We start from the raw sequence: 6,000 nt of genomic DNA, 5'->3' as shown, positions 1-6,000 counted from the left end.
TGTTGTGGAGCACTCATTCTTCGAATGTGTGTGTTTTGAGTATACGTTGTTCCTAGCATTTACTACGATTTCACAAATAATGGACGCTAAGTGACTTTTTCCGCGCCGATTGAGGTGAAGGCCGTGAGTGGTGTAAAGATCTCTACTAAAATGTTGCACGTTGACCATTTGTACATTTGCGTAACGGTTGCAAATTTCTGCATATTGACTGTTTGTATATGCTACTGCCCTGTTTACACACGAGAACTGAGGCAAGTCATACCTGTGTGGAATATCGAGAACAATGGCGTTTGAGTCATTTAGATGGTTTAGGGCAGATTTTAGGGCATTTAGCAGCATGCAAACCATCGTTGTGTGCGACGTCATGTGCACCACCACATATTACAATGAAATCTTCCTTCATTGTCTTTCGAGAGATATTGTTTACAGTTGAAAGCACTTGGTCAAGACGAGCGCCAGGTTTAATGAAACCTGAAGCATTTACTTCACTGTTTACGCTTTTTATTTCGTGCGCAAGGCCTCTAAGATGACTATCACCCATTAAACATACGTTTATTCTTCTTGCTGCATTTGTGGTGTTAGTTAAATTAACTGTCGTCTTGAATGTTGAATTTACCTTGCTTCTGTTTACGAGTGACGGCTTTGGCTGGCGAGATTCCACATTTTGCTTAATAACAGGCTTTTCTTTCAGATGGTGCACGATTTGATCTTTTGTAGATAGGCCTACCGTTTTTTGGAGCACGGCAGGAGAATGTATTACTAAAGACGACGAAATGATTGCGCTATCGTTAGCGTTACCGGTACACCCAGACTGTGTTGGAAAACTTGAAATGGCGACGGAATCTTCGGTCACTGTGTACACTTTATTTCTGTCGAATTCACTTACGCCCTGCTCGGCGGTTTTTAGTTTTCTATGATCATTTTCAAGACATTTGAGTCTATCAGCTAACACTTTGTTTTCTGCCAAGGATCTGCGCACAATTTCTTGCAACGAATTAATAGTTTCAACTAGTTTTGCTTTGTCAGGATGGACTTCACATGTTACACACTTACATTTTGATCTGGATGATTTTTCACTGCGAGTTTTTTTGCGTGGCACTAGACTTTGAACTTTGCGGAGCACTTTTGTTGATCATCTTCTTGCTATTGATGCCGGATAGCATTTGGAAATTCGAAATAGCTGGAGGCACAAATTCACTAAACTTCTCAATCGCTGCCATCTTCATGGGGAAGTAAAGGAGATGTTGAGAACTGAAAGAATGGCATGAACAATGTGCACAGTGAAAAGAAAACTGCTTCTTTAGCTGACCAAAACAACATTCTATCATGAACCTTTTTTTTAAAAAGCCTGTTGAGTAATTTGTGATTCTCTTCTGTTGGCTTGCAATAGGAGCCATCAATAACGGCTCTAAGCCAAATCCTTCATTCTCCAAAAGAACAGGGTTCTGAAATTCAATTAGCACTTCCCCGACACTTGAATTTCTCCATATATGGTTGTTGTCTGCTGACCTGGGCTAGCTAACCTTAACATTAGCGAGCTGTTCCTTTACACTGCACATGGCCTGCACATTTATATGAGCATAACCCTTTCCATTCATATATTCATCACCATATGGCATTGATTTGAAATTCGAATGTAAATACAGTCAGTTTCACCTATAGCACTTGGAAATTCACATTTTTTTATCCATTTGTTTCTTGCCACAATCTCATCATGCAGTGAAGATGGATATTTGATCTGCAAGTCAGCATTTTCCATCATTCTTAGAAACTCTACTCACTTTAGTGTGATAGATCCACACTTTTTCTGCTATGCCAAACTGGAATCTTAGATCAGGTGAATACTGGAGGAATTTCTGACAATAGTGCTCCACTTCTTCTTTCCCTTGTGTCTAGAAGAAAATATTTGTAACCCATCTAACATTTTCATCATTGAAAGTGGACGTCAACATGGTCTGTAGAATTTTTCACGGTGTACATGTGTTACTAGTGGGGCTATATCTGCATTCTGCAAACATGAGTCTATTACTGACCATACTTTACATTTTAGAAGCTGTTTGTGCCAGAATGAAGTCAGAGCTTTTTTTATCCATACAGTTTATATAATGATGAAGCCAGAGATCAAGGCAAAGGACAAGCTTTTTTCACAAATGTTGTCCCCAGGAGCTAAAACTTCTGCTTCATATTTTTCTCATAGTTTCTGAAGCTTAAGCTTCAAAATTCGAAGGAAAAGCATTGATTCACATTATTCATAGAGCCCAATATGTATTTACAGACACATAACTTTTGGTCTAAATAACTACCAATTACTCCACTGTATTTAAAACTGATTTTCACTCTGTCATTGCTTTTGTCTGTTCAGTTCCACCTGCATATTCACCTGCATACTTTATAGCTCTTGAAATCAGGAAAAACCTCCACAAGAAAATAGCTTGACCAAAGGCTAAAATCTGTTACTGGCACCACAAAATAAAGCTGACTATTCACACTCAAATTAACTTTTTAAGCAATGGGAGTCTAGAGCAGGGGGTGCCAGCCAATTCATTTTTTAGTAGCCAGGAAATGTGTCTTGTACAGCCAATGGGAGGATGGTTGGATAACCAAAGATAACCAAAGATGAGCAAGAAAAGAGGATGCCTTATGAGAAATGAAATTTAAACAATTTTATATTATTTGCAGATTATTTACATTACATCATAAAAGCTTGCCTTCTTTGATGACACCCCAATTTCCATATTTTTCCCCTACTTTCTTGACGTGTATGTTACTGTGACATTTTGATCTGTGGTATAGCCCAACATGTGTGCTCACTTGAAGTTTGCTAGTTTATTTGGGATTTGGTCACAGTTTGATAGTCTTTAGGTATCTCACAATTACCTCTGTTGCTATTAATGGACAGCCAACGAGGTGTCTCAGCTGTACGAGACACAAAATATTTTTTGTTATTGTTGTTGAAAATTTTCTGCAATCATTTTCCAAATACATTGTGCATTATGTGGTTATATCCATAGCAGGATTTGGCTCAATTAATTCAACTCGTTGTCTGCTACTCTCTCAGTGGGCACTTACAACACATTTTGGTACACTGCCTTATCTTCCTAACACACTTGATGAAGCTCACTGGTAATGTTGCTTTGCTAAACACATACAATGACATTGCCCAGTTCTGAGAGAGGCATTACCACAGACTTGTTTCAGAATTATGGACACATGAAGGCTATGGCCAAAGGGAGTGATAGTTAAAAAGCTACAGACATTTTCTTTGGCACACAGGCTTGTTGTTTCTCTGGCTTCACAGAAATTAAGAATTTAATAATGGGTTGAAAGTGACAGCACCCTAAAGTTTAACAAAAAACGTATTCTGTAGGTTAGAAACATTAACCTTTACAATACTAAATTGAGACCATCAGTATTTCAAGGAATGGTAGGCAGATCTTTATCCATTTAAATTAACATAAATTAGTCCTATATAAAGAATTTCTGCTGAGAGTTGTGAGTTGTCACATATTGTTTAAGCAACCTAAGAGTGCCACCAAAATGTTGAGCAATTTTGAGAAGAAGAATGTGTAGGAATGATGTTGTGTGTCACATACAGGCTTACTGATTAAATGGGTGTACAAACCAGTAAGAGTTAAAATATTTCTCACATTTCACATAAAAAAATTCTGTACTGATAGTGTGTCTGCCCATGTATCAAGCACAAAAGAAACAGGAATATAAAATTTTATGGTACAAAATGTTGCTTTTCCAATCATACTGTGGACTGTGTGTCTGATGTAGATGCATATAACTGGGTTTGATCAGGATATGTTACCATATCCAACACTTTACTCTGCTATATCCAATTTTAATGAGCAGCACATTTGAAGACTTTCATTGTTGGTGCTATTGATTCCTCACACATTATCAAATAACAATGTCCTGAAATGATGTAAAGTGGAAGAAACTGACAAGGGTAGAAATGAAGTGTAAATGGGACCTGTCAACACTGAATTTTGGCTTTGATCCAGACTAAAACAAAGTTGTCATGCGATGTGATATGTGCACAAACTGAAAGAGAACAGAGTCGTGCAAATATTTGTTTCAAGGCTATATTATTTTTGGGATTGTAAGTTGTGGTACCAAACTGATCTGTAGCTCAACATGAGGCCTAGGTTATGTTGAATGGTGACAGTTTGGTTGCAAGTTGGCAAAGTGGTATCGTAAGCTGCAGTTAATCCAGAATGAAAAGACTCAAACCAGGGAAAACTTATAAGCAACTATTTGTGAAGTATTGCTCTAGTAATCTGAGGACAGAAACTTTCAGATAAGAGTTACTAATGGCCCATTAAACCCAAATGAAAGGGTTATACACAGGCTCTGTGGGCATAACAAGGAGAAAATGTAACAGCTGCGATTTTGTACAGACATTGTACGTTAAAGCTCGATTTTTGGCAGGTTTCAATCAGTGGTCAACTGACCTGTTTGTGTGAATGGCCACATTACAATTACAAGAATGTGTGTCAACAGGATATAAACACTAATCTTCTGTCTCTTAACAGTGAGTCGGACTGTCTGAACAGGGAGTTGGACATCCATATATGGTCTAATGATACGAATCTAACTTAATTTTTATAACTGGCATAGATTTTTGTAGTGAATGACAAATGCAGCAGTTTTCATCTCTTTCTATTTCTGTTGTAACGACAGTAGGAATGCATCTAACAAAATGTTTCAAAACAGCTTTGAAGCTTTAGATAAAAGTAAAATATATTTCTTACTAAATTAATTCCGCAGATAATCTCATTCAAGTGCGTAACCTTAACAACGATTCACTTAGTAGTTGGATCAGAAGAGGCTGTGCAGTTCATTTTAAACCATCTGAAAAGCTAAGAAATTATTAATGAAATGTAGGGCACAATCAGCATATTATCAGTGTTTGCATAAAATGATACTTGAAAGTAATCTGCTACATCGCTACAAGGAACATATTTCGTTCAAATGTACACTTAGAAAATTTTACAAAAAGTGTACACAATACTTTCAGGTTGCAGTGAGAGGACTAAATAAAGGTCTTTTGAACTTAATAATTTGAAATGCTGCAAAATATTCGTAATTGCCGTTGTTTATAGTGTTGGCCTACGTCGTCCTTAACGTGTTTCGTGTAGCAATTTTGTGAGGTTTAGGGAACAAAAGGGGATATGTCAGCTGATAGTACTATGCAGACAATAAAGGAGTAGCAGACAGACGACGTGTTTTGAAGCAAGATACGAAGAAATTTTAACTGTGTTATTAGGTCCCAACCCACCCACAATATCGTAATTTGCAGCATATTCGGAAAAAAGGCATTCAAATATTTGTGACAGTAACAAAGACAAGAAGCGTTTCACTTTTGGCGCTGTAATTCATTGCCTCTTTTCACGCCTCTCATTGGTTGCGCGAAAAGTATCATCCCATTGGCAACGCTAAACTGACGCTTTGCCAACCTATGAACAGTAGAGAAACATCACTGTGACTGGCATTGATCTAGACTTTTGAAGTTTTTAACGCCGTCGTCAGCGTTTCTCGGGAGTAAACTTTTGAGGGTAAAGTTTGTGTACGAACTGTGTCGTTTTCTACTAAAATTGGAAGTTGATATATTTTCGCTGCTGAATAGTGGCAGAATAAGCGGGCGGGCAAAGTAATATATTGGAATGGAAACTAATTAATAATTGCTGATTGAATAAGTAAAAGAATTCAAAAGAATAATTGAAAGAATATGGAATGTATATATATCCTGGGTGAATTTTAACTGGCACTAATATCAACAGACCTTCAATGTTCAAAATATTTAAGATCAAAATTCATCATTTAAATTTATGTTCTTCTTCTCGTTATCGCCATTGTGCATAGAGCTGGTTATCACAATGCTGTTTACCGGCTCGCCCCTCCTCTGTTCACGCAAATTCCTCTTCTCTGCTTCGATCCAGTTAATGTAGGGTTCTCGACGCGGGCGAAATGATAAACAGATGTGGTTATTTG

The sequence above is a fragment of the Schistocerca piceifrons genome, chromosome 9 (genome assembly GCF_021461385.2).
Source record: "Schistocerca piceifrons isolate TAMUIC-IGC-003096 chromosome 9, iqSchPice1.1, whole genome shotgun sequence".
In the NCBI taxonomy this organism is placed as follows: domain Eukaryota; kingdom Metazoa; phylum Arthropoda; class Insecta; order Orthoptera; family Acrididae; genus Schistocerca; species Schistocerca piceifrons.
The sequence above is the reverse complement of the archived record's forward strand: the minus strand, read 5'-3'. Positions refer to the sequence as shown.